This window comes from Aotus nancymaae, unplaced genomic scaffold (assembly GCF_030222135.1).
Source record: "Aotus nancymaae isolate 86718 unplaced genomic scaffold, 86718_ANA_hifiasm-v0.15.2.pri h1tg000093l, whole genome shotgun sequence".
In the NCBI taxonomy this organism is placed as follows: Eukaryota; Metazoa; Chordata; class Mammalia; order Primates; family Aotidae; genus Aotus; species Aotus nancymaae.
The window spans coordinates 7,813-34,808 of NW_026988508.1; the positions used below are offsets into that span (position 1 = coordinate 7,813).

The 26,996-nt window shown below is 45.3% G+C and overlaps 1 long non-coding RNA gene and 1 pseudogene across 1 annotated transcript in view; both read left to right on the forward strand.

The window, feature by feature from the left end:
* The first annotated feature begins 5,730 nt into the window (after positions 1–5,730).
* Positions 5,731–26,996, forward strand: part of LOC135271846 (uncharacterized) — a 68,000-nt gene continuing 46,734 nt past the window's right edge. The window contains exon 1 of the long non-coding RNA XR_010339978.1: positions 5,731–6,589. This is a non-coding gene — a long non-coding RNA (uncharacterized LOC135271846). The remainder of the gene's footprint in view (positions 6,590–26,996) is intronic.
* Positions 7,597–25,512, forward strand: LOC105710145 (trinucleotide repeat-containing gene 18 protein-like; annotated as a pseudogene).

Genomic DNA, 26,996 nt, shown 5'->3' on the forward strand with positions numbered 1-26,996 from the left:
TGTGCACTGGAGGTCAACTTGCCGCTGTCTTATCTTGCTGAGTCTCTTTTTTTGTTTTGTTTTGTTTTTGAGATGGAGTTTTGTTCTTGTTGCCCAGAGTATAGTGCAATGGCGCGATCTCAGCTCACTGCAGCCTCCGCCTCCCAGGTTCAAGCAATTCTCCTGCCTCAGCCTCCTGAGTAGCTGGGATGACTACAGGTGTGTGCTACCACACCTGGCTAATTTTTTATTTTTAGTAGAGAATGGGGTTTCATCATGTTGGCCAGGCTGGTCTCAAACTCCTGACCTCAAGTGATCCACCCTCCGTGGTCTCCCAAAGTGCTGGGATTACAGGCATAAGCCACCTTGCCTGGCCCAAACTGAGATTTTAAAGATGGAGTACCTGACCTTCCTCCAGCTATGCCATGTTTGGCGCTTCTTTCTAGGACTCATAGATAATACAACTTTTTAAAAAGTATATGGTAGACTTTGCTAGGAGTTAAATTACTGTATAGGATTTTTTCCTTTTGGAAAGTAGGTGTGTAGATTTATATATGATTTGTGTGTGCCTGATGTATATATATCTTTAAAATAGAAGCTATAGAAAAAGCAAATTGACTATGTAGTCAAAGGTGGGTTGAGATGGTTAGTCTCCTTACCTCCTTGTGCATTGAAACGAGATTGTGGTTGCCTGTTGTGCATTCATGTTTCTCTGAGACACAGTCACAAGATCAAGGGCCATATCTTATTGCTGTTGAGACCGTCAAGCCCAGCTGAGTGATTTACACATACTAAGTAGGTGGTCAATGATAGAGCAGGCCAGGATTCTATTTGCAGATTTTAAATTTTTTTCTAATTTAGTGTTTCTTAGCCTTATACTGAGCTCTGTTTGCCATTAGAGGGATTCAGCCAACTCTTGTCCTATTCTTATTTTCCCTGCTAGTTTATTAAAAATCATTTCCAGCTGGGCACGGTGGCTTACGCCTATAATCCCAGCACTTTGGGAGGCTGAGGCAGACAAGTTGCTTGACCTCAGGAGTGTGAGACCAGCCTGGGCAACAGAGTGAGACCCCATCTCTCCAAAAAAATTAGTCAGGCGTGGCTGGGCGTGGTAGCTCATGCCTGTAATCCCAGCACTTTGGGAGGCCAAGGCACACAGATCACCTGAGGTTGGGAGTTTGAGACCAGCCTGACCAACATGGAGAAACCCCATTTCTACTAAAAATAGAAAATTAGCTGGGCATGGTGGCACATGCCTATAATCTCATCTCCTTGGGAGGCTAAGGCAGGAGAATTGCTTGAAGCCAGGAGGTGGAGGTTGTGATGAGCCGAGATTGTGCTGTTGCACTCCAGCCTGGGCAATAAGAGCGAAACTATGTCTCAAAAAAAAAAAAACAAAAAAATTAGCCAGGCCTGCTGGCATGCGCCTGTGGTCCCAGCTACTCAGGAGACTGAGGCAGGAGGATAGCTTGAGTCTGAGAGGTGGAGGATCTTGGCAGTGAGCCGAGATCATGGCACTGCATTCCAGCTTGGCTGACACAGCTAGAACCTGTTTCAAAAATAAATAAATAATTAAATTGAAAAAAATAAAAACCTTTTCCAGTGTTAAACTTGTTTTGGAAATTTAACTGGCCAAGTAGTACTAGTGGAAAATATTTGAAACAATGATTTATATTACTTGTATGTGATTCATTTAAACTTCTTGATCAAAATATTTATCCACTGATATTTTAAGTAGGCTTTTTGTCAGATGTTCAGAAACACAGTAAATGAATAAACAAAAGCAGATATTTGATATGAACTTATATTAATGACAGAAGTTTAACCTATATTTTATTGAAGTTTAATGGTAAATGAGTATAAAGCCTCTAATATTTTTCTAAGCAGATTTTACTTATCAACACTAAGCAGCGTTTTACCAAAACTTATCATTGCCATCATTATGTTAAAAACTAAAAACTACTTTCTTACCAGTCTTTTTTTTTTTTTTTTTTTTTTGAGACGGAGTTTTGCTCTTGTTACCCAGGCTGGAGTGCAATGGCGCGATCTCGGCTCACCACAACCTCTGCCTCCTGGGTTCAGGCAATTCTCCTGCCTCAGCCTCCTGAGTAGCTGGGATTACAGGCACGCGCCACCATGCCCAGCTAATTTTTTGTATCTTTAGTAGAGACGGGGTTTCACCATGTTGACCAGGATGGTCTTGATCTCTTGACCTCGTGATCCACCCGCCTCGGCCTCCCAAAGTGCTGGGATTACAGGCGTGAGCCACCGCGCCCGGCCACCAGTCATTTTTTAAGTATGATTTTCAGCCAGGTGTGGTGGTGCATGCCTGTAGTCCCAGCTATTTGGGAGACTGAGGTGGGAGGATCGCCTGAGCCCAGGAGGTGGAGGCTGTAGTGAGCTGTGATTGTGCCACTGCACTCCAGCTTAAGCAATAGAAGGAGACCTTGTCTCTAAAATAAAATAAAAATGAAAGTTTAATTTTCCTTAAAGTTCTATACTTGGCAAGTCAAAATAATACAGCCTCAGTGAATTATATGTGTGGTGCATTACTTGTAGTAGACACAGATGCTCAGAGGCGATCAGGTAGTATGTTAGGTCCAGAATTAATCTCAAATATGGAATGTTCTACCTTCCTACTCAGTGTATATAATGCAGGGCTCTGAAGAGGGCCCCTAGCCAGACATTTTCTGTGACACCTCTTAACCTTTACCAGAAAGTCAGACTCTAAATGGACATTTCCGGTTTACTCAGTCTGTCACTAAGGTATTGTCCCTAATCTGTTCCTTTTAACATCATTTATAACTTTGCAGCTGAGATCAGTGAATGCTTCTTTCCATCAATTTTTTTTTTTTTTTTTTTTAGACACAGTCTTACTCTCTCGCCCAAGCTGGAATGTAGTGACGAGATCTCAGCTCACTGTCACCTATGGCTCCCAGGTTCAAGCGATTCTTTTGCCTTAGTCTCCCGAATAGCTGGGACTATATGCACATGCTACCACACCTGGCTCATTTTTGTATTTTCAAGCCAGGCTGGTCTTGAACTCCTGACCTCGTGATCTGCCTGCCTCAGCCTCCCAAAGTGTTGGGATTACAGGCCTGAGCCACTGTGCCTGGCCTCCATCAAATTCTTAAACTTACTGTTTACTTTCTCCAAGTGTGAAATTCTGTCTTCTGGTGCTTAGGGATTTTTTTCTACCTTAAATGTCTCATCTAGAGCTGTACCTCTTTCCTGACTCAGTTCAAAGTCATTTTCTTTCTACTTTTTTTTTTGAGATGAAGTCTTGCTCTGGCTCCCAGGCAGGAGTTCAGTGGTGTGATCTCAGCTTACTGCAACCTTCACCTCCCGGATTCAAGCAATTCTTCTGCCTCAGCCTCCAGCGTAGCTGGGATTACAGGCGTCCGTCACCTTGCCAGGCTAATTTTTGTGTTTTTTAGAAGAGACGGGTTCACCATATTAGCCATGCTCGTCTTGAACTCCTGACCTCGTGATCCACCCCCCTCAGTCTCCCAAAGTGCTGGGATTACAGGTGTGAGCCACGGCACCTGGCTCAAAGTTATTTTCTTCTTTGACTCTTGCCTTCAGTGATCTCTTTCTGCAAATTTCTATAACCACGACTGTTTGTTTCCAGGGGCTTTCACTTTCTTTCTATCCTGCAGAGTAGAGGGACCTGATACTGCTTATGCACCACATGGTGACTGAGACAGGGGGACTTTTCAGAATGGCAGGGTGTAAGTGAAGTATATGTGTAGTTACAAGCTAAAACCTGAGGCCAGGAATTAAAATCAGGCTAGTCTCTGATGTGCTTTGTATCATTCATACTTCTTGCTTTTCACATTGTGAAAATACAGCCAGGACCTTGATATCCCTCACTGAGGTTTTGTGTGCTTTTAAATAGGAGTATTTTCCAACTGACAAACATCATTTTGTGTTGGCAAAACTTAGGATTTGAAAACACCGTTGGCTGAGCATGGTGGCTTATGCCTGTAATCCCAATACTTTGGGAGGCTGAGGTGGGAGAATCACTTGAGGTCAGGAGTTTGAGACCAGCCTGGCTAACATGGCGAAACCCCATCTCTACTAAAACTACAAAAATAAGCCAGGCGTGGTGGTGCATGCCTGTAATCCCTGCTGCTTGGGAGGCTGAGGCAAAAGGATTGCTTGAACCCGAGAGGCAGAGGTTGCAGTGGCTGAGATTGCACCACTGCACTCCAGCCTGGGTGACAGCGAGATTCTGTCTCAAAAAAAGAAAAAGAAATAAGAAAACACTATTATGTGGAGTGTTCAGTCACAAAGTCAGCCTATTTTATCAAAGTGTACCAGCAGAAGATTGTTGTTAGCATATATAAAATGCAGTCACAATGTACACTGTTGTATCTGTATGGGATTCATTCACTCTGTGTGTGTGTGTGTGTGTGTGTGTTTGTTTGTGCGCCCACACACAATCAGGGCAAGGTGGTGGGAGCACCCAAGTTCTCTCTTTTATTGCAGTGACATTTGTTGCAGCACCGTTCATTGTAATTACAGACAATAGGACAGTCTCAAAGAAGAGCATCCATATATACCACAATATGGTATACAGAGGAGAACACTATGCTGTAGAAAGAATGAGGTAGCTCTAAATAGTACTTCGAAACAGTCTCCAGGAGAGATTCAGCGAAAAAGAAAAACATAGCACAGAGCAGCAGACAGCTACCATTTATATAAACAAAGGATGCCTGCTTAGACATGCACAGTCTCTCTCTGGAAGGATGCCTAAGGGTCTGATGCCTCTCGGAAAGAGAGCTGAGCTACTAGGGAATCAAGGGAGCTGACTAGGGAATCAAGAGTGTATTCTCATTGACACCATTTGCAATTTTTCTTACTACATTCATAGTAATATTACTTTTTTAAAAATGTCACATTTCCTCAGTATCTTGTACTATATTCAGAAGTAGGATAGCAGTACCTTGAAATTAATACAGTTTCTCTTGTACCTCTCTTTCCTCATTCTGTACTGTTGTGAACAGTGAATATCCATTTGGTTTATAATTTGAGGCAGTAGAAGGAACACCAGCTTGGCAGTCAAATCAGACCTGTGTCTAAATCCTATTGGCTTGTATGATTTTGGGTAAATTACTCAACCTTTGAGAATCCGTCTCACGCCAGTTAGAATGGCGATCATTAAAAAATCTGGAGACAACAGATGCTGAAGAGGATATGGAGAAATAGGAACACTTTTACACTGTTGGTGGGAGTGTAAATTAGTTCAACCATTGTGGAAAACAGTGTGGCGATTCCTCAAGGACCTAGAAATAGAAATCCCATTTGAGCCAGCAATCCCATTACTGGGTATATATCCAAAGGATTATAAATCGTTCTACTATAAGGACACATGCACACGAATGCTCATTGCAGCTCAGTTTACAATAGCAAAGACCTGGAACCAACCCAAATGCCCATCGATGATAGACTGGACAGGGAAAATGTGGCACATATACACCATGGAATATTATGCAGCCATCAAAAACGATGAGTTCGCGTCCTTTGTAGGGACATGGATGAACCTGGAAACCATCATTCTCAGCAAACTGACACAAGAACACAGAATCAAACACCGCATGTTCTCACTCATAGGCGGATGTTGAACAATGAGAACACATGGACACAGGGAGGGGAGCACTACACACTAGGGTCTGTTGGGGGGAAATAGGGGAGGGACAGTGGGGGGTGGGGAGTTGAGGAGAGAGAGCATGGGGAGAAATGCTAGATATAGGTGAAGGGGAGGAAGGCAGCAAATCACACTGCCACGTATGCACCTATGCAACAGTCTTGCATGTTCTTCACATGTACCCCAAAACCTAAAACACAAAAGAAAAAAAAAGATATTTGAAGAAAAAAAAAATAGAGAATCCAAATTCTTTCATCTAGGCTATGAGAATGATAATATGTATAGCTCAGATGTATTGTAAGGATTATATAAGAAAATGAACTTAATGAGCTAGCTAGCATAGTGATATGGACATGTAATATGAGTTCTATAAATGATTATTTTTATTTTAATTGGTGACTAAGGTACTTGTTCAAATTATAAAATCCCTGCTTTCCCCACCACTCTGCAATTGTAGCATTCTTGACATTTATATTTCCCCTGCCACACTGCAGTGGAGCATACCTAATTTTGAGGGACTTCTTGGCTCTTAGAGTGTCTTTAAAAATGAAATAGCTTATTTTCCCTTTTTAATCCTATAAAGCAACTTAAGTAAAAATAAAGTTCTTTGTCTCCCTACTTGTAAATGGGAGTTTACTAATTTCTTACAATTTTTTTGTGTGTAAGTGTATTACTGCATATGTTGAATATTATATGTTATTTACTTATGTAGATACCTATCCATTAAGAAAGCCACAATTTCAAACGCAATTCAATAGTGTAGACTACGAGTCAAAACTTGGTGATAACAACAATATTGTAACACCTTATTCATGTAAATATATTATTTAGATAATGGGTTTTGCGGGAAATGTTTCTGTTTCCTTTTAAGCCTTTGTATTCCTTTTTCAGCTCTTTCAGTCTCACATGGCAACGAAAACTACTTGTATGTCTTCACAAGGATCTGATGATGAACAGAGAGTGAGTATGTCCTTAAATAGATACCACATTGTACTCTAAATGCTTCTATGATTTTAAAATAACTGTTTGGAGTGTTCATAGACTCTTCTGATAAAGACTTCTGTTTGTACTTACTGTGAACGTGAATTAATTTTTCTGTTGATTCAAGTGAAAAGTCGATGATGGATTGAATAATTGAGTATCCATAATCTGACATTAAGGAAATATTTTTGTTTCTTTTCTGTTTTTTTTTTTTTTTAGACAGAGTCTTGCTCTCTTGCCCAGGCCAGAGCACAGTAGCGTGATCTTGGCTCACTGCAACCTCCGCCTCCCAGGTTCAAGCGATTCTCCTGCCTCCTGAGTAGCTGGGATTACAGGTGCCTGCCACCATGCCTGGCTAATTGTTTTTTTGTTTGTTTGTTTGTTTGTTTTGGATTTTTTTGTAGAGATGGGGTTTCACCATGTTGGCCAGGCTAGTTTTAAACTCCAGACCTCCGGTGATCCACCCACCTCAGCCTTCCAAAGTGCTAGGTTTACAGGCGTGAGTCACCGTGCCTGGCCTTGTTTCTTTTTTCATTCGTTATTTGTTTGTTTTTGTTTCTTTAGACAGAGTGTTGCTCTGTTGCCCAGGCTGGAATGTAATGGTGTGATCTTAGCTTACTGCAACCTATGCCTCCCAGGTTCAAGCAATTCTCATGCCTCAGCCTCCCAAGTAGGTGGGATTACAGGCATGCTCCATCACAGCTGACTAATTTTTGTATTTTTAGTAGAGGCAGAGTTTCTCCATGTTGGCTAGGCTGGTCTGGAACTCCTGGCCTCAAGTGATCTGCCTGCTTCGGCCTCCCAAAGTGCTAGGATTACAGGTAGAACCACCATGCCCGGCTGTGATTTGTTGTTTGAGCACACTGCAGAACATGGTGGGTGCATAGAACTCCTGTGAATGGTAGCGTTTAGGGAGCCCTTGGGTGGTCCTGCCAGAAGCCTCCCTAATGCAAGATTAGACCTGATGCTTATAAGGGCCTGCAGGTATGGCTTTGGTAATTCATACTGAAATTTGTGTTTAAAAAGAGGAAGTAAATGTAATTTGTTGAAAGAGATGAGTTTTAAACTTCAATTAGAAAGGAAATTACAAATACAAACATGGGTAATTCAACAAGTTGTTGTTTGTTTGTTTGTTTGTTTGTTTTTGAGACAGAGTCTCGCTCTGTTGCCTAGGCTGGAGTGCAGTGGCGTAGTCTCGGCTCATCCGACCTCTACCTTCCAGTTCAAGCATTTCTCGTGCCTCAGCCTCCTGAATAGCTATGATCATAGGCATGTGCCACCACACTCGGCTAACTTTTGTATTGTTATCAGAGACTGGGTCTTGCTCATGTTGGACAGGCTGATCTTGAACTCCTGACCTCAAGTGATCCACCTGCCTCAGCCTCCCAAAGCGCTGGGATTACAGGGATGAGCCACCATGCCTGGCCAGTAATTCAATAAGATTAAATAATTTCCTTTAGTTCTGTGCTCCAATAACTGTAGTCTCTCTTCTTGTTTTTCCCCCTTTCTCCTTATATCAACGATATTGATAAATTTTAATTTGACAAACTACCCTCCTTTTAATGTTTTTCTCTCACTGTACTAACAGTCTATTCCATCTTCCTCATAGACTTTTTGAATTGTGTTTAATCCTCCAGAGACTACTGTCGGAGTCACTAGTAATCTTCAGTGACAAGTCCATCCAGTGGCTATTGCTTACTTTCTTTTTCCCTGGCCCCTCTTCTGTGTTACATCATGGGGACCACACATTCATTTTTGAAATGCTTCTTTTTTCAGTTACATTAAAATCCTGTCATTGTAGAACTATAAGGGATCCTAGAGGCCATTTAGTTCAACTGTTATATAATAAGCATATGCCTGTCAGATAACAACTTTAACAAGTTATGAAATTCTTATCATCTTGAATACTTGCATGAGGAGGAAGCCTAGTGCTTCTTCACGATCTTTAAAAAAATATGAAGACAACATGCCTACATGACTAAAAAGAATTCAAATGGCACAAAAGAGAATATAGTATACTAGTTTTCTGTTGCTTCATAACAATTTGTCACAAATTTAGCTGCTTAAAACAGTATCTGCTTGTTAGCTCACAATTCTGTAGGTCGAAGGTCAGGCATGGCCCATCTGCCTTCTCTGCTCTGGATTTCACGCTCAAGGAGTCAGCTGCTGGATTCTTATCTGGAGGCTTTCCTTCCATACTCTTCCCGGTTGTTGGCAGACTTCAGTTCACTGCTGGCTGGGGGTTGTCAGCTCCTAGAGACCATTCCGTTCTGAAAGCCAGCAAGGGAGAACTGGCAGATGGAGTTCCCTTCATGCTTCAGGTTTTTGACAAGGAAGTGCCTAGGCCCTGTTATGGATTTACCTCATGGCTGGGCATGGTGTCTCACACCTGTAATCCTAGCTCTTTGGGAGGCCAAGGAGAGTGGATCACCTGAGGTCGAGAGTTTGAGACTAGCCTGGCCAACATGGTGAAACCTTGTCTCTACTAAAAATACAAAAATTACTTGGGCATGGTGGTGTGTGCCTGTAATCTCAGCTACTCGAGAGGCTGAGGCAGGAGAATCGCTTGAACACAGGAGGCGGAGGTTGCAGTGAGTCAAGACCACACATTGCACTCCAGTCTGGGCAACAGAGCAAAAACTCTGCCTCAAAAAAAAGGATTTACCTCATTGAGGGGTCAGGCCCACCCAGGATACTTTCCATTTCTAAGGTTGACTGGTTTGGACCTTAATCACATCTGTAAAATCTCTTCTCAGCGACACCTAGGTTAGCATTTGAAATAAGTCGGAGAAAGTTCATGTGCACCAGGGGCATCAGTGTTAGGGGCGGTCTCAGAATTCTGCCTGCTATATACAATAAAAAGCAATTCCCTCTCACCCCAACCTGTAAGTCCACTGCTAACTGGTAACCACTCTCAATAGTCTGTTATTACCCTTCAAGACATTTATATCTGCATTTATATCTATATAAGAATATATGATTATGTAAAAAATGTACATAATGCATATTTTTAAAAACTCAAATCCCAGTAAATAAATCACTATTGGGACACCTAGCTAGTCATCCATGTTGTAACATGTATCAGTAGTTTAGTATACTACAATTTGTCTGTCTATTCACCACTTGTTGGATATTTGGGATGGTTCCAGTTTTTGATCATTGGGAATAAAACTGCTGTGAACATTGATGCATAAGTTCTTGTGTGGAGTTTTTTTATAGATGCTTTTTATCAAGTTCACGAGAGTTCTGTTCTGTAGGTTTTATGTACTATCTTTGTCTTGGTATCAGAGTAACACTAGCTTTATAAAATGTATTGGGAATAAATGTTCCCTTTTCCATTTTCTTTTCTTTTCTTTTTTTCTTTTTGAGATAGAGTTTCACTCTTGTTGCCCAGGCTGGAGTACAATGGTGAAATCTCGGCTCACTGCATCTTCTGCCTCCTGGGTTCAAGTGATTCTCCTGCCTCAGCCTCTGGAGTAGCTGGGATTACAGGCATGTGCCACCACTCCTGGCTAATTTTATACTTTTTATATAGATGGGGTTTCTCCATGTTGGTCGGGCTGATCTCAAACTTGAGACCTCAGGTGATCCACCCACCTCAGCCTCACAAATTTCTGGGATTACAAGTGTGAGCTACCACGCCTGGCCTCCTTTTACATTTCCTGAAAGAGATTGTATAGAATTGCTGTTAATTCTTTAAATACTTGGCAGGATTCTTGAATGAAATTATCAGGGCTTGAAAATTTATGTTTTGGGAGTTTTAAAGTTGCAAATTTAAATTTCCTCAGTAGTTACCAGGCTGTTTATATTATTTCTTACTGGGTGAGTTGTGGTAATTTGTGGTTTTTGAGGAATTGATTCATTCCTTCCAAGTTGTCAAATTGATGTGAATAGGGTTGACTATAGTATTCCCTTATTATCCTTTCGATGTCTTCAGGATCTATAGTGGTATCTCTATTTCATTCATGATACTGGTAATTTGTGTGTCTGCTTCTGTCAATCTTGCTAGTAGTTTGTCAATTTAATCCATCTTTTTAAAGAACCAGCTTTTCATTTCATTGACTTCTATTGTTTTTGTTTTCAATATCATTGATTTCTGATCTTTATTCTTAAGAATTATTTCCTTCTATATTTTCCTCTTCTATTTTGCTTGCTTTGGGTTTATTTTGCCCTTTTTCTGTTCTGCGTTCTCAAAGGAGGAGCTTGGATGCTTGATTTGAAATTTTCTCCTTTCTAATATGTGCTTTTTTTTTTTTTGCCTGATAATTCTTTATTAATTTAAATATAACTTGACTGCAGCAATAGTTCTATAACATGGTGTAAATTAAAGATCAAAGTCTATGCATATTGTATCAGAGACTTGGCTTGAAAAATAAAAAATGACTAAGTATATTCACAAGGGTAATCCATGCTGTATGGTAATTCTAGGTGATGAAGAAAAAAATGAATTTTCCTCTAAGCACAGCTTTAGTTTTGTTCCACAGATTTTGATATGTTTTATTTTCACTTTTATTAGGGTTCAGGTGATTCTCCTGCCTCAGCCTCCCGAGTAGCTAGGACTACAGGTGCATGCCACAACGCCTGGCTAATTTTTTGTATTTTTAGTAGAGATGGGTTTCAATGTGTTAGCCAGGGTAGTCTCCATCTACTGACCTCGTGATATGCCCACTTCGGCCTCCCAAAGTTCTGTGATTACAGCTGTAAGCCACTGCGCCCGGCCTCATTTGATACTCAACAGATTTTCAGACCTTTCTTTTTTGAGATAGAGTTTTACTCTTGTTGCCCAGGCTGGAGTGCAGTGGGGCGATCTTGGCTCACTGCAGCCTCTGCCTCCTGGGTTCAAGTGATTTTCCTGCCTCACCTCCTGAGTAGCTAGGATTACAGGCATGCGCCAGAATAATTTCTTTTGTATTTTTAATAGAGACAGGGTTTCTCCATGTTGGTCAGGGTGGTCTTGAACTCCCAACCTCAGGTGATCCACCCACCTCAGCCTCCCGCTGTGCTGGGATTATAGGCGTGAGCCACCTGGCCCTTTTCAGACTTTTTTTTTTTTTTTTGATAGAAAGAGGATATTAAAACTCATCGAAGTTTAATGTCTTGCTCAAGGAATCACAGCTGGTGATCATGATATCTGCTCTGTGCCATATTGTCTCTGCCATTATCTCCACCATGACCCCATTAGGAATTGCATCTGTTCTATGATTCAGGTGATCCTGACGGTATAGTTTGTTATTGCTGACTGAGATAGTGCATCTTGAAGTAGTGTTAAGTACAGTCTACTGACTGCCTTTTCCTATCCCGAAAAACACAGCCATAATCTTCCACTTTTTCAGTTATCCTTACCTTTATTTTAACGTTGTGTCTAAATCTTTGCAATTCCTGTCTGAGTTTGTCATTTCCTGTTTTTTAGCTACAATGCTTCTGAACTCTTTTTTTCTCTTTCCTTCTCAGATATTCTTCAGTGAGGATAACTTTTGTATCTCAGAGGCTTCCCTCATTAGTATACTTTCTGTCTTGAAGTTGTGATTCTTAATTTTCTTTCATGTCCCAGTAATTACAACCTCCGCGCCTTTGGATATTCCCATCTCTTCATCTGGAGATCCTATAATTGTTGTATAATGAAAGACTCAGTTCCCATGCCACTTCCTCTGAAGCTTTCCCACAGAACCGCAGCCCCCAACGCTAGGGATACTGCTTATTTGGCATTTGGTCATATGCTACCTTGCGGTACCTCCTAATTTATGGTTTTGCATTGTTAACCTTTTGCATCTAGTAAGCTCTGCATTTTTTCATCCTTAATTAAATGATCTGTCTTCAGGAAGAGCAACTTGTGTTATTCTTAGTATCCTCCATAGCCATACTCATACATCTTTGAGGACAGGTGTTGATTATTTTTTGTATGGAAAGTACATAATCTTGGACAATTTTATTCTTGTTGAATGTTAAATGAATAAATTATAAATGACTGCAGCCAGCCAGGAGCTTTTTGTTCATCTACATGTATGTTCTAATGAAACCCCAACTTCCCTAGGCTGTAACACTGATAGTGTCATGCTTTTCAGATATTCCCAGACTGATTCTCATTATAACGTGGTCCCAAACTCTCTTTGGACTGATTGATTGATTGATATATTTTGGTGTGTGGGAGAAAAGGAGAAAGATGCTCTTAAATTTTTATAATCTACTACAGGATAGATTCCTCTCTTCAAGAATACATATTGGACCCTTGTTTTCAACCATGTTAATCTAATTTGTCTCTGCTTTAGATTTTGAGCATTTCTACTATAAAATGCTTGATGCTGAAAGTTTTTGTAATGAGAACTTTAATTCTTACATTTTCTTCCGATTATATCTGTAAAGTTGATTTAGATAATGCTTTATTTAGAAAATTTAACACTTTGTAGAATTTATGTCTACTACAAATATTTTAAATTCTGATGTTAAATATGATAAAAACGAATATCGTGATTTAGTAGCTTGGGATATAGCACTTATACTTTGTTGGTATTACTTTTAGTAAATAGGCTACTGGTCTGTGCCAGGTAGGATGGGCTCCCCGACCCCTCTACACTAGCTTCATCAGCTTAGGATCACATGACCAAGGAGCTTACCAAAAATAAGGTAGAAGTGTGTCTATTTTCTCTGATTTCCTTCACGTTCCTCCCTTAAGAATCAGATCAAGTTTATCCTGCCCTCTGTGTGGTCCATTTTTATGGGAATAGCAAGAAAGTCCTATTGTCTTAGAGTGCATGTTACATAGAAAGAGTTAATAAATTGTGAACTATTAGGTAGGGAGTATATTGAGAGATACCTTGAATGTTTTGTGAGTAGTCTGTATCCCAGTTTCTTCATGGACAAATAGAAGCTGTGCATGGTGAAATTTTTCCTTAGCTGCATATATACTATTTGGCAGGAATATCACTTTGAGCTCTAAATTAGGCCAGAATTACTCAGATGATTTTTAAAAATTAAAATAAAAAGCTGCCTTTGTTATAAAAGACCTTCATTTTAAGAGAAATGGTTTGGCTGGACATGGTGGCTCACACCTGTAATCCCAGGACTTTGGGAGGCCAAAGCGGGTGGATCACCTGAGGTCAGGAGTTCGAGACCAGCCTGGCCAACATGGTGAAACCCCTTCTCTACTAAAAATACAAAAATTAGCTGGGCATTATAGCACATGTCTGTAATTCAAGCTACTTGGGAGGCTGAGGCAGGAGAATCACTTGAACATGGGAGGCAGAGGTTGCAGTGAGCAGAGATCGCGCCACTGCACACTCCAGCCTGGGCAACAAGAGTGAAACTCCATCAAAAAAAAAAAAAAAAAAAAAAGAGGAATGGTTGACTAAGGTAGTTCTATGTGTAGATGAGAAATGTTCCCATTGACAATTTAGTGGCTAGTTCTGCTCAACCTGAGTCAGGGCCTCAGAAACAGACATTGAACTTTTCCTTATTTCCAGCATAATCTTAAGGTTTTTTTTCCCATTTACACTGCATGAAATCTACTTTATAGAAAGTCCTTTTGTCCTTTTATACAAGTATAGATACCCCCAGTCAGGTTAGTCAGTGGGTGACTTTCCTAACACCTAGTGAGATCCTGGGAATCAAGGAAGTCAGAGTTTCCCTAGGGGTGAACACAGGTAGGTAGTTTTGATTTAGGGTAATCTGGGTGGGGAATCAGGGAAGGGGAGGGCTGCAAAAAGGAGGTGGGAAAAAACTTTGCCTGTTTCAAGGTTTCTCTAGAACAGTTTTTCTCAACCTTTTTTTTCATTATTGCCCTCTTAGGAGAAAAATTAAATTTAAAGAAAATGTAATTAATAACATATTTAATTTTTATTAAATTGATTAGCCCAAGTAATTAATTTAACTTTAAGTTCTCCCTAATTGGAGGAATCCAGTACTAAAGAATAAACATTTTTCAGGTAAGCTTGAGCTTTGGTGAGGGACACCAATCATTCATTCATTCATTCATTCATTTATTTTTGTCCTCCCAAGAACCAATTTCTGCTTTGTTTATGGGGAGAGAGAATACAGGTACTGCCCCCATTGAGAATGCATGATCTGTAGTTAACCATTCTAGAAATAGGGCAACTTCCTTCTTAGTCTGCTACTAGATTTGAAAACAGTCTAAGACTGTAAATACTCTGTACATTATAGCGTAAATGAGGCATTTGGGAACCTGCTCAGGAGATTAGCTGTAATACTGTTTCTGTGGAAACTGTATTCTTAATCCATGCAGCTTACTAATATGAATTTTTGGAAAATACAAATTATTTGTGTGATTATGGTTTATACTACCTTTACATAAATAGAATGAAAGCTTTTTACAAAAGCTCAATATTGTGCTAAGTAGTAAAGATAGAGATGGGCACGGGTTAGTGGAGAAGAGCTAGCTAGACATTTTAGACAGGAAGAAGATTCACTGTCTCACACTGTTGATATGCTCAACCTTAACATGAGTAGCCTTTCAGTTCTGAGTTACCATTCATGAAGGAAACAGCTTTAAATTTTTCCTTAGAGCAAATATTTTTTTAATGAAAGGGAACTTTTTAGCTATTATTTTCAACTTCCTTGGATATATTTTTGTTTTTAGTGGTCTAGTAATCTCTAAAGATCTGGGTTTTTTTGTTTTTGTTTTTGTTTTTTTGTTTTGTTTTGTTTTTGTTTTTAAGAGATGGGGTTTCACCTTGTTGGTCAGGGTGGTTTCGAACTCCTGACCTCAGGTGATCCACCCACCTCAGCCTCCCAAAGTGCTGGGATTACAGGTGTGAGCCACCATGCCGGGCCATCTCTAAAGATCTTTGCAGGTAATAAAGTAGTCAAGATATATTTTTCTGTGGACTTGTCCTTTGTGGCTGTAACTATGTTTACTACGGTAATTAAATGCTACCAGTTGCTGAAGTGCATTAACCATGGCAGGTACTTCCCAGCCCATGAGCTGAGTGAGTACTGCTATCTCCAGTTTTTTGGATGAGATGCAACTTTGTCAGACACGCTTGCACAAAATATCTCTTGTTTCTTCCATGTTGTCTTTGTACCTCCTTGCCCCAGATCTCATTCTGGGCTTTGGCAGTTCTTAATGTTGCAGCATCTGTTGCTACTATAAACAGTTAATTCTAACAGCCTTCTTAACATACATTTATAATGACGTCATGTTAACTCTTCTTCGTGACATGGGTCATTGAGAGAATTTCTAGGGGCTCTCTGTTTTGATAGAAGATAGGCTGCTTGTCATATAGTAACAGAGATTCTGTTGTATAGCAAAGAATTATAGTTTCCATGTAACTCTGAAGGCCAAAGAACCTATTACAGCATTACAAGTTGAACAGTTGGAGAAAATATTTTAATTTTGTTTTGTATTTGCATATTTTGCTATATATTTTCTTTTTGTTGATTACAAAAATATACATATATGTCAGGCGTGGTGGCTCACACCTGTAATCCCAGCACTTTGGGAGGCAGAGGCCGATGGATCACTAGGTCAGGAGAACGAGACCATCCTGGCTAACATGGTGAAACCCCATCTTTACTAAAAATACAAAAAATTAGTTGGGTGTGGTGGCACGGGCCTGTAGTCCCATGTACTCAGGAGGCTGAGGCAGAAGAATCACTTGAACCCAGGAGGTGGAGGTTGCAGTGAGCCGATAGTGCCACTGCATTCCAGCCTGGGTGACAGAACGAGATTCCGTCTCAAAAATAAAAATTATACATATATTATTTAGTTCATCCGCAGATATTCTGATTCATTTTTGTTAGCTACACTTTCTCATTTACCTACCTTTTAGTCAGAAAATTTTGTTAAACTCTTATGAATTAACTTTTTAAATTCACGTACAATTTATATACAATAAATTTACCCTTTTTAGTATAAGATTCAATGGGTTTTGGTGAAGGCATACAGCTGTATAACCACCAGCTATATAGACTAGTTCCATAACCCCCCAAAATGCCCTTGTGGTGTTTGTAGTCAACCTCTTATCCTACCCTCTATCCTTATCCTATCCTCTGACAACCACTGTCCAGTTTTCTGCCCCTATTGTTTTGCCTTCCACAGTGTCAGTTGTATGGAATTATCATAGCCTTTGTGCTGGCTTCTTTCACTCACCTTTATCACTGAGTCATATACCATTGTATTGATGTGCCACAATTAGTTTATTCAACCTTTCTCCCTTTAAAAAGCATATGGGCTGATTCCAGTTTTTGGCAATTATGAACGAGACTACTGTATACCTTTACAGGTTTTTGTGTGAATGTAAGTTTTCTTTTTTCTTTTTTGGAAATGGAGTTTCGCTTTTAATGCTCAGGCTGGAGTGCAGTTCCACGATAGCTCACTGCAACCTCTGCCTCCCGGGTCCAAGCTGTTCGCCTGCCTCAGCCTGCTAAGTAGCTGGGATTACAGGCATGCACAACCACACCTGGCTAATTTTTTGTATTTTTAGTAGAGACGGGGTTTCTCCGTGTTAGTTGGGCTGGTCTTGAACTCTTGACCTTAGGTGATCCACCCATCTCAGCCTCCCAAAGTGCTGGGATTACAGGTATGAACCACTGTGCCCAGCGGCTTTTCTTTTCTTTTTTCTTTTGAGATGGAGTCTCACTGTTGCCCAGGCTGGAGTGCAGTGACCTGATTTTGGCTCACTGCAACCTCTGCCTCCTGGGTTCAAGTGATTCTCCTGCCTCAGCCTCCTGAGTAGCTGAGACTACAGGCGTGCACCACCACACCTGGCTAATTTCTGTGTTTTTAATAGAGACGGGTTTTCACCATGTTGGCCAGGCTGGTCTCAAACTCCTGACCTCCAGTGATCCACCTGCCTTGGCCTCCCAAAGTGCTGGGATTACAGGTGTGAGCCACCATGCCCAGCCAAATGTTAAGTTTTCATTTCACTTGGGTCAGTATATAGGAGTAGGATTGCTGAGTGGTATAGTAAGTGTGGGTTTAACTTAAAAAAGAAACTGTCATACTGTTTTACAAGGTGGTTGTACCAGTTTATAGTCCTACCAGTGATGAGTGAGAGTCTGTGTTGCTTGCTCTGCATCCTTGCCAGTACTTGATATTGTTAGTTTTTTTTTGTTAGCCGTTCTGATAGGTATGTAGTGATATCTCACTGTGGTTTTAGTTTGCATTTCCCTAATGACTCACGATGTTGAGCATCTTGTCACGTGCTTATTGGCTATCTGTATATCTTTGGTCAAGTGTTGAGTCTTTTCCCAATTTTTAACTGGGTTATTGTCTAATTATTGAGTTGTATAAGTTTTAAATATATATATATATGTATATTTGTTGTTATTATATAAGTCCTTTATGAGACAGATGCAGATGATTTACAGGTGTTCTATAAAAGGATAAAAGACTGTCTTGTCTTTTCAGTCTCTTTTTTCTTTTTTTTGGGACATGATCTTCCTCTGTCTCCCAGGCTGGAGACATGGTCTTCCTCTGTCTCCCAGGTCTTCCTCTGTCTCCCTTGCCTCAGCCTCTTGAGTAGCTGGGACTACAGGTATGTGCCACCACATCTGGCTAATTTTTAAAATTTTTTTGTAGAGACTAGGTTTCACTATGTTGCCCAGCTGGTCTTGAACTCCTGAACTCAAGCCATCCACCTGTCTGGGCCTCCCAAAGTGCTGGGATTACAAGTGTGAGCCACTGTGCCCAGTTCAGTCTCTTAAGTACGTCTTTTGAACAGCAGAAGATTTTTATTTAAGTCCAGTTCGTCACTTTTTTTTTTTTTAAATGGATTGTGCTTCTGGTGTTGTAGCTAAAAAGTCTTTGCTTAACCCAAAGTCACAAAGATTTTATACTTCTAGAAGTTTTTAGGTCAGTGTTCCATTTTGAGTTATTTTTATGTATGGTACCAGGTATGAATCGAGGTTCTTTTTGCTTGTTTTAGCATATGGGCGTCCAATTGTTCCAGTCCTGTTTTTTGTTTTTGTTTTTTTTTAACTGTCCTTTCTCTATTGAGTTGCATTTGAACCTTTGTGAAAATCTCCTCCCTACTGCCACCTCAGTTACACTCTATCACATTATTTCTTTCCTTCACAGCACTTACACATTTTGTTTTCTTGTTTGACTCTCTCTCCTCACTATAATGTAAGCCCTTGGAGGGAAAGAACCTTTGTATGGTACAAAGGATGGGAAGGACATCCAGGCAGAGGGAATGGCTATTGTAAAGGGCCGGTGGGTGGAGCTTTGACATGTCTGAAACATGCTAGAGGAGGACATCAGTAGCAAGATGAAGCTGGAGAGTAGGTGGGGCCAGACCCTGTAGGGCCTTGGTGCAGCCGTGGTAACCAGAGGAGGCTATGACTGGGGACAAAAGGATTGCCTCAGAGTGGGAACAGGACATCATCAAAGCATGACAGTGTTTGTCAGTGTGGCTGAAAAATTAGTGAGAATTTTTAGTTAGTTATTACCTGTGTCTTATTCCACAGATTCCTAGAAAATTTTCCTAGAAAATTTTGCCCACTGCTATTCTTGGGTTTAAATGGGTCAAGCAGGCCAGTCGCAGTGGCTCATGCCTGTGATCCCAGCACTTTGGGAGGCGGAGGTGGGCGGATCACGAGGTCAGGAGTTCGAGACCAGCCTTGCCAATGTGGCGAAACCCCATCTTTCCTAAAAATACAAAAATTAGCCTGGCGTGGTGGCGAGTGACTGTAATCCCGGCTACTCAGGAGACTGAGGCAGGAGAATCACTTAAACCCAGGAGGCGGAGATTTCAGTAAGTCGAGATTGTGCCATTGCACTCTAGCCTGGGCAATAGAGCAAGACTCCATCGCAAACAAAACAAAATAAAACAGGTCAAGCCTTCCTTTATATATATTTGTGATTTTAGTCAGAATACAGAAATATTTGACTACTTTTATGTTGACTGAACGTTTTCTCAGAGGGGTTGTCTAGGAACCTTCTGTCATTAATGGATTCACCTTGTGTCCTAGAATCTGTAAATGGAGTAGTTGACTGCCACACACCTCCTGTCACTTTCCAGATCATCCTCCTCTGTTAGTAAGCTAACAGTTCTGACCAACACCCAGCTGTCAATACTGTCTGCTAACCACATGCCTTTGTTGCATTCATCTGAGACCCCCACCTCCCCTGGTGCCTGATGGTTTAGCTACTGGCTACCTATAATTCTGTAACATTAGACCTGTCAGAATTCTGGATGATTTCAGCATCTGCATAGATTATCCTTTTAGTCCCCACCTTTTCAGTTTTCAGCCCCTCTCCTTCTTATGCTCCCCTAAGCGAGTAAACACAGGGTAGAGGTGCCCATCCCTTGCTCATGCTACCTCCACCTTTCCTATCCTCTTTTCCTGCCTTATTTTTTTTTTAATTTCATTTATTGTCCTTTAGCAAGATGTACATTTTACTTAGATTTTTGTCTGTCTTTTCCTTACTGGAATAGGAGCTGTATAAGAGCAGAGATTTTTCTGTTTTTTAAGTTATGCATCCCCAGTACTTAGGACAGTTTCTGCAACATAGTAGGCACTCAATCCATAGCAGCTGATTAAATGCATTTTTGTAGATATTTGAGGAAGACCTGTGTTCTTTTTTCTTTGTTAAATTCACATGAGTAATAATATTAATAGATATCAAAAAAGAGAAGGAAATATTTATTCAGCTCAGGTCCAGGGGACAACAGGTGATGGTGATAATAAGAAGTGGTTGTTGATTGTTCCTACATAGGATGTGCTGCTCAACACACATTTTTAACATTTTTGACAACCTTAGAGATAACTATGGCCGGGCGCGGTGGCTCATGCCTGTAATCCCAGCATTTGGGAGGCCAAGACAGGCAGATCACCTGAGGTTGGGAGTTCGAGACCAGCCTGACCATCATGGAGAAATCCGTCTCTATTAAAAATACAAAACATCCTGGTTGAGTCTAAAACCAAGAACGCGGCGCTGCAGCCGTCGGTGCTGACCCTGTGCAACGGCGCCGGGGCGTGGGGCTGCCCGCGCTGGTGGCCGAGGCGGGCCGCGGCGGCGCCAAGGAGACCGCTCAGCAGGACTAGGGCACACGGCTGCGGTGCACGGAGGCCCTGCTGCCCGGGCCACGCCCCTGCCCCTCGCGGTGGTCTCCACCGGCTGCGCCGCCCAAAGGGCCGCCTGCGCCCCCCGCGGCCACCCCTGCTGGCATCTACACCGTCTTCCGCGAGCCAGGCCTCGAGCACCGCGTGGTGACGCCCACCTTCGTGCCTTCTGTGGAGGCCTTCGACGAGCGCCCGGGACCCATCCAGATCGCATCCCAGGTGCTCGATGCCTGGGCTCGTGAGCGCGAGGCGGTTAGACCGGGGGTCCTGCAGGCGCCCCGTGGCTCCCCGCTGCCTCTGGACCGGTCCAAGGGCCTGCGCGAGAAGAACTCAGTCTTCCGCTCGCTCAAGCGGCTGCCCCAGACGGACGCCCCCACAGTGCGGGCTGCACGCGCCTCCCCAGACCCCAGCGCCTACCTGCTTGCCAAGGAGCTGCTCAAGCCGGAGGCGGATCCACGGCCCTGTGAACGTGCAACCCGCGGGCCAGCCGGTCCTGCGTCCCAACAGGCCGCCAAGCTCTTCGGCCTGGAGCCCGGGCGCCCCGCCCCGAGCACAAATGGAAACCCTTCGAGCTGGGCAACTTCGCTACCACGCAGATGGCCGTGCTGGCCGCGCAGCACCACCATGCCAGCCGCGCAGAAGAGGAGGTTGCTGTGGTCGCCGCCGCCTCCTCCAAGAAGGCCTACCTGGATCCCGGGGCCGTGCTGCCCTGCTCAGTGGCCACCTGCGGCCGGCCCATTGCCGACATGCACTCTGCAGCCCATGGACCTGGAGAGGCCTTGGCCATGCAGAGCCTTATAAAGTACAGTGGCAGCTTCACCTGGAAGGCCGTGGCCACGCACCCTGGTGGCTGTGGCAAGAAGAGCCCCTTTGGAGGTTTGGGCACCATGAAACCTAAGCCTGCGCCCACCTCTGCGGGTACCCCCCGAGCCCAGGCCCGACTCCCACACCCGGGAGGACCTGCAGCAGGTGGTGGCCGGCAGCTGAAGCGGGACCCGAGAGGCCCGAGAGTGCCAAGGCTTTTGGGCGTGAGGGCTCTGGTGCCCAGGATGAGGCAGAAGGACAGTGGTAGCAGCCGGCTAGGGCCTGAACTGGCAGACCAGGAGCGCTCTTTGTCTCTGAGTGACGTCAAAGGGCACGGCCAAGCAGATGAGGACTGTGTGGATGACCGGGCCAGACACCAGGAGGAGTGGCTGCTGGGGGCGCGGCTGGACCGGGATCAGGAGAAGCTGCTCAGAGAGAGTAAGGAGCTGGCAGACCTGGCCCGCCTGCACCCTACCAGCTGTGCTCCTAACGGCTTCAACCCCAACCTCATGGTGACCGGGGGCCTGGCGCTGGAGAGCTCAGGGCGCTGTCTGCCGACCCTGCAGCCCATCTGGCCATGCACCCCTGGTTGCCTCGCTCAGGCAGCAAGCCCATGTGGCTCCCCGGACACCCCTATGGCTTGGGCCCCCCATCTCTGCACCAGGGCATGGCCCCTGTGTTTCCACCCGGTCTGGGGGGCTCCCTGCCCTCAGCCTACCAGTTTGTCAAGGACCCCCAGTCGGGCCAGCTGGTGGTCATTCCCAGCGATCATCTGCCTCACTTCGTGGAGCTGATGGAGCGGGCCACCATGCCACCCCTTTGGCCCGCCCTGTACCCGCCGGGCCGCAGCCCCCTGCACCACGCCCAGCAGCTGCAGCTCTTCTCACAGCAGCACTTCCTGCATCAGCAGGAGTTCCTGTACCTGCAGTAGCAGGCAGCCCAGGCCCTGGAACTGCAAAGGAGTGCCCAGCTAGTGCAGGAGCGGCTGAAGGCACAGGAGCACCAGGCGGATATGGAAAAGAAGGGGAGCAAACGGGGTCTGGAGGCAGCAGGCAAGGCTGGTCTGGCCACTGCCGGCCCTGGGCTACTGCCTCGGAAGCCCCCCGGCCTGGCCGCCGGCCCTGCGGTCACCTATGGCAATGCCGTGTGCCCGCCACCATCGCCCTGTGCGTCCCCTGTGGCTGCCGTGAAAGCCAAGGTCATCCAGAAGCTGGAGGATGTGTCCAAGCTGCCCGCCTACGCCTACCCTCCCACCCCCTGCTCCCACCCCACCAGCCCACCGCCTGCCTCCCCGCCGCCCACCCCGGGTATCACCCGCAAGGAGGAGGCCCCCAAGAATGTGGTCGAGAAGAAAGACTTCGAGTTGGAGAAGGAAGCCCCCAGCCCCTTCCAGACCTTTTTCTCAGATATCCCGACAAGGTACCCATTCCAAGCCCTGCCACTGCACTACGGGAGGCCCTACCCTTTCCTGCTGCAGCCCACAGCGGCTGCTGATGTGGATAGCCTGGTCCCTGATGTGCCACTCCCAGCTGATGGGTCCGAGCACCTGGCACTCTCGCCTGAAGACAAGCCCATCTGATTGTCCTCCTCCAAGATCCCAGAGCCACTGCGGGAGGGCCTGGAGGAAGAACCACTGGCCCAGCGGGAGGTGAAGGCAGAGGTGGAGGACATAGACGAGGGCCCCGCAAAGCTGCTGCCTCTGGAGTCGCCAATGCCACTGCCACTGCCTGCCGCAGAAGCCATGGCCACCCTGAGTCCTGTAGGCAGTTGTGGAGGTGGCCTGTTGGAGGCCCAGGTGCTGAGTGCCACCGGGCAGGGCTGCGCGGAGCCCTCCCAGTGCCCAGACTTTGCAGAGGGGCCTGAAGCATGGGTGGATTCCCCAGGCCAGACAGAACCCTGCACGGCCGCCCTGGACCTGAGGGTGCAACGGGCACCCGAGATACTGGTGGAGACCAAGGAGGAGCCCGTGGAGGTGCCTGTGGCAGTGCCCATGGCAGAGGCATGCCTGAGGAAGGCCTGGCCCAGGCAACCCCAAGCGAGCCCCAGCTCAGCCTTCAAATGGACTGCGACGTGCCTGCTGGGGAGGGACAGTGCCCGAGCCTGGAGCCCCAGGAGGCCGTGCCTGTGCCTGGCAGCACTTGCTATCTGGAAGAGGGAAGCTCTGACCAGTTCCTGCCCGACCTGGAGGACCCACTGGCTGGCATGAATGCCCTGGCGGCCTCTGCCCTCCCCGGGTGTTGCTGGAGCCCAGGCCGTGGAGAAGCTGGAAGTGGCCGAGAGCCTTGTCCTGGAGCAGAGCTTCCTGCATGGGATCACCCAGCTGAGCGAGATTGCAGAGCTGGAGCTGGAGAGGAGGAGCCAGGAGCTGGGAGGTGTGGAGTGGGCCCTGGTGGCACAGCCCTTCCTGGAGAGCCTGCTGGCGGCCGGCAGCCACATGCTTAGGGAGGTGCTGGATGGGCCTGTGGTGGACTGGCTCAAGAACCTGCAGCTGCCCCGGGAGCTGAAGCCCAACAAGAAGTACAGCTGGATGCGCAAGAAGGAGGAGCGGATGTACGCCATCAAGTCCTCCCTGGAGGACATGGATGCCCTGGAGCTGGACTTCCGGATGCGGCTGGCCGAGGTCCAGCGCCAGTACAAGGAGAAGCAGTGTGAGCTGGTGAAGCTGCAGCGGCTCCGGGACTCCGAGGACAGGCGCGAGGAACCCCATAGAAGCTTGGCATGCAGAGGCCCTGGCAGGCCGCGGAAACGGACCCACGCCCCGAGCGCCCTGTCGCCCACCCGCAAGTGAGGGAAGAGCCACAACAGTGGCGGAAAGCTGAGCAGCAAGTCTCTGCTGACATCAGATGACTATGAGCTGGGAGCAGGGATAGGGAAGAGACACAAAGGGCCCGAGAAGGAACACGATGCCCTCACTGGAATGGGGAAAGCCAGGGGGAGGAGCCAGACTTGGGATGAACACGAGGCCCCGTGTGACTTCATAAGTCAGCTAAAGATTAAGAAGAAGAAGATGGCCAGTGATCAGGAGCAGTTGGCAAGCAAGCTCGACAAGGCCCTCTCCTTCACCAAGCAGGACAAGTTGAAGTTGCCCTTCAAGTTTTCAGACAGTACTGGGGGGAAATCGAAAACTGGCAGGGGCTGCGGCAGATACTTGACTCCTTACGACAGCCTGCTGGGCAAGGACAGGAAGGCGCTGGCCAAGGGCCTCGGCCTGTCTCTGAAATCCTCCAGAGAAGGTAAACACAAAAGGGCCGCCAAAGCCAGGAAGACGGAGGTGGGGTTTAAGGCCAGAGGCCAGCCCAAATCGGCCCATTCCCCGTTCGCCTCGGAAGTGAGCAGCTACTCTTACAATACAGACTTAGAGGAAGACGAAGAATTCCTGAAGGACGAGTGGCCCGCCCAAGGCCCCTCCAGCTCGAAACTGACGCCTTCCCTCCTGTGTGGCATGGTGGCAAAGAACAGCAAGGCGACTGGCGGCCCCAAGCTGACCGAGAGGGGCCTGGCGGCCCCCCGGACTCTGAAACTCAAGCCGGCCACTAGCAGGAAGTAGCCGTTCTGTTTGCTGCTTCGAGAGGCCGAGGCGCGGCCCTCCTTCAGCGACTCTTCGGAGGAATCGTTTGACCAAGGTTACTAGCTCTAAACACAAAATACCTTCCGTGTTTCCTAGCGAGAGAGTGCGTGCGAGTGAGCGAGAGGGAAGCGAGTGGGCGCGCAGGAGAGATGGTGGGTGAGGAGGCCCGCGGAGATGGCCGCAGGAAGGCCGCCATCTGGGTTCTTGGCAGCGTAGCCTGCTGTATCAGCCGCATGATTTATATTTTTGCTTTTATTTGGACTCTATCATTGTGATAATCTCACCGGCTAGCTCTTTTGGAGCTGTTACGTGGACCGCTTTGAGTCTGCATCTTTCTCCACTTTCCCTTCTCTCTGCCCTCCTCCCCCAGCTCAAGATCCTCCCCCTCCACCCCGGACCCCTGCACTCACCTTTTCTGCCCACCCAGAGATCCCAGGCTTGGTTCGGACTCTCTTTGGGCACGGCCCGGTGGAGGCTTCCCAAGGAACATTTTGTAAATGGAATTCTGTCGTGTGAGCGTGTGACTTGATGTTTGTACCGCGATTTTGGTAATACCAAGCTTTATTAAACATATCGAGGTTCATTAAAAAAAAATACAAAACATTATCTGGGCGTGGTGGCGCATGCCTGTAATCCCAGCTACTCAGGAGGCTGAGGTAGGAGAATCACTTGAACCCAGGAGGCAGAGGTTGCAGTGATCCAAGATCGTGCCATTGCACTCCAGCCTGGTCAACAAGAGCGAGACTCCATGTCAAAAAAAAAAAAAAAAGAGAGAGAGATAACTACTATTACTTTCACTTTACACATGAGATGAGACACAGGAACATTATATAACCTTCCCTGGATTCCCAGCTTAATTTTTTTCCCTCTCATTAAATGAAGCACACACAATTCTTTCATTTTTATTTATTTATTTTTTCTCTGTAGGTTACCCATTTGCAAAGTCACCTACTCTCCCAAATACATTTGTAACCTCAAAACTGAGTACTCGTGGTGCTTCTGTGGTCATCGGCAGACATGTGCAAAGCCGTGAAAAATGTGAGTTGCCTGACAAACAGTTCCCTGCCAAGGTCAAACAAGTCAAGGCTCTTTCTCTTGTTCCAGCTTGCACACTACAAATATGGTCTCTTCTTGGTCCATTTAGTGACACAGTTTTTGCATTTTGTGCTTTTGGCTGATAATTTTGCATTTAACTTGGCCCCAGGCATAGTGCTGAAGTGCTGTCTAATTGTTCCTAAGTGCAGGAAGGCTGTGATGTGCCTTTCAGAGGAAACACACTTGTTAGAGAACCTTCATTCAAGCATGAGCTACAGTGTTGTCCAGTGTTTGAGGTGCCTTTATAGGACACAGCTACTGCCGCTCAAGGTGTGGGCAGCACCTCCTTCCTGCATTCATAGCGCCAGGTCTGTTTAGCTTCAGTGGAACCTGCTGAGCCCTGCTCTCAGCAGGCTGAACTTCTAAGGGTTCTATGTCCACATGGGCCTTTCCTGTACTCAAAGAAGAACAGGGAGCTCTTCTTCAGTCAGTCGTGCACTTTAATTCATGTGTGCCTTTTTCAGAGCAAATATTTCAAGGAACTTAAGTTCATATGAAAGTGTTTTGAATTACAGATGGGCAATGAATATGAATGTTCTTTCTGGGCTAAGCTGGTTAGAGAAATGTAAGCCACATGGAGAGAGCACCTCTGTCCTAGGGGACCAGCTGGGCTTTGCCATCCCTGGCAGGGTCAAGCCAGCATGCAGGAGGGGTACAGGGAGCACCCCAGGCCCACTGAATAGCTGGCTACAGCTAAGTGAAGGGTCCCTGCAGGGAGCAGAAGGCAGGCTGTGAACTCTTGGCAATCCTCTTAATGTCCCTCTGATACACAGTTAACCTGCTAACAAAGTGGTTCTTGGTGTGAATATCAGAGATCCTCCATATTTTTTGTTCTTGTGATCCTTTAAAAAATTATGTACTTGGCCGGGCGCGGTGGCTCAAGCCTGTAATCCCAGCACT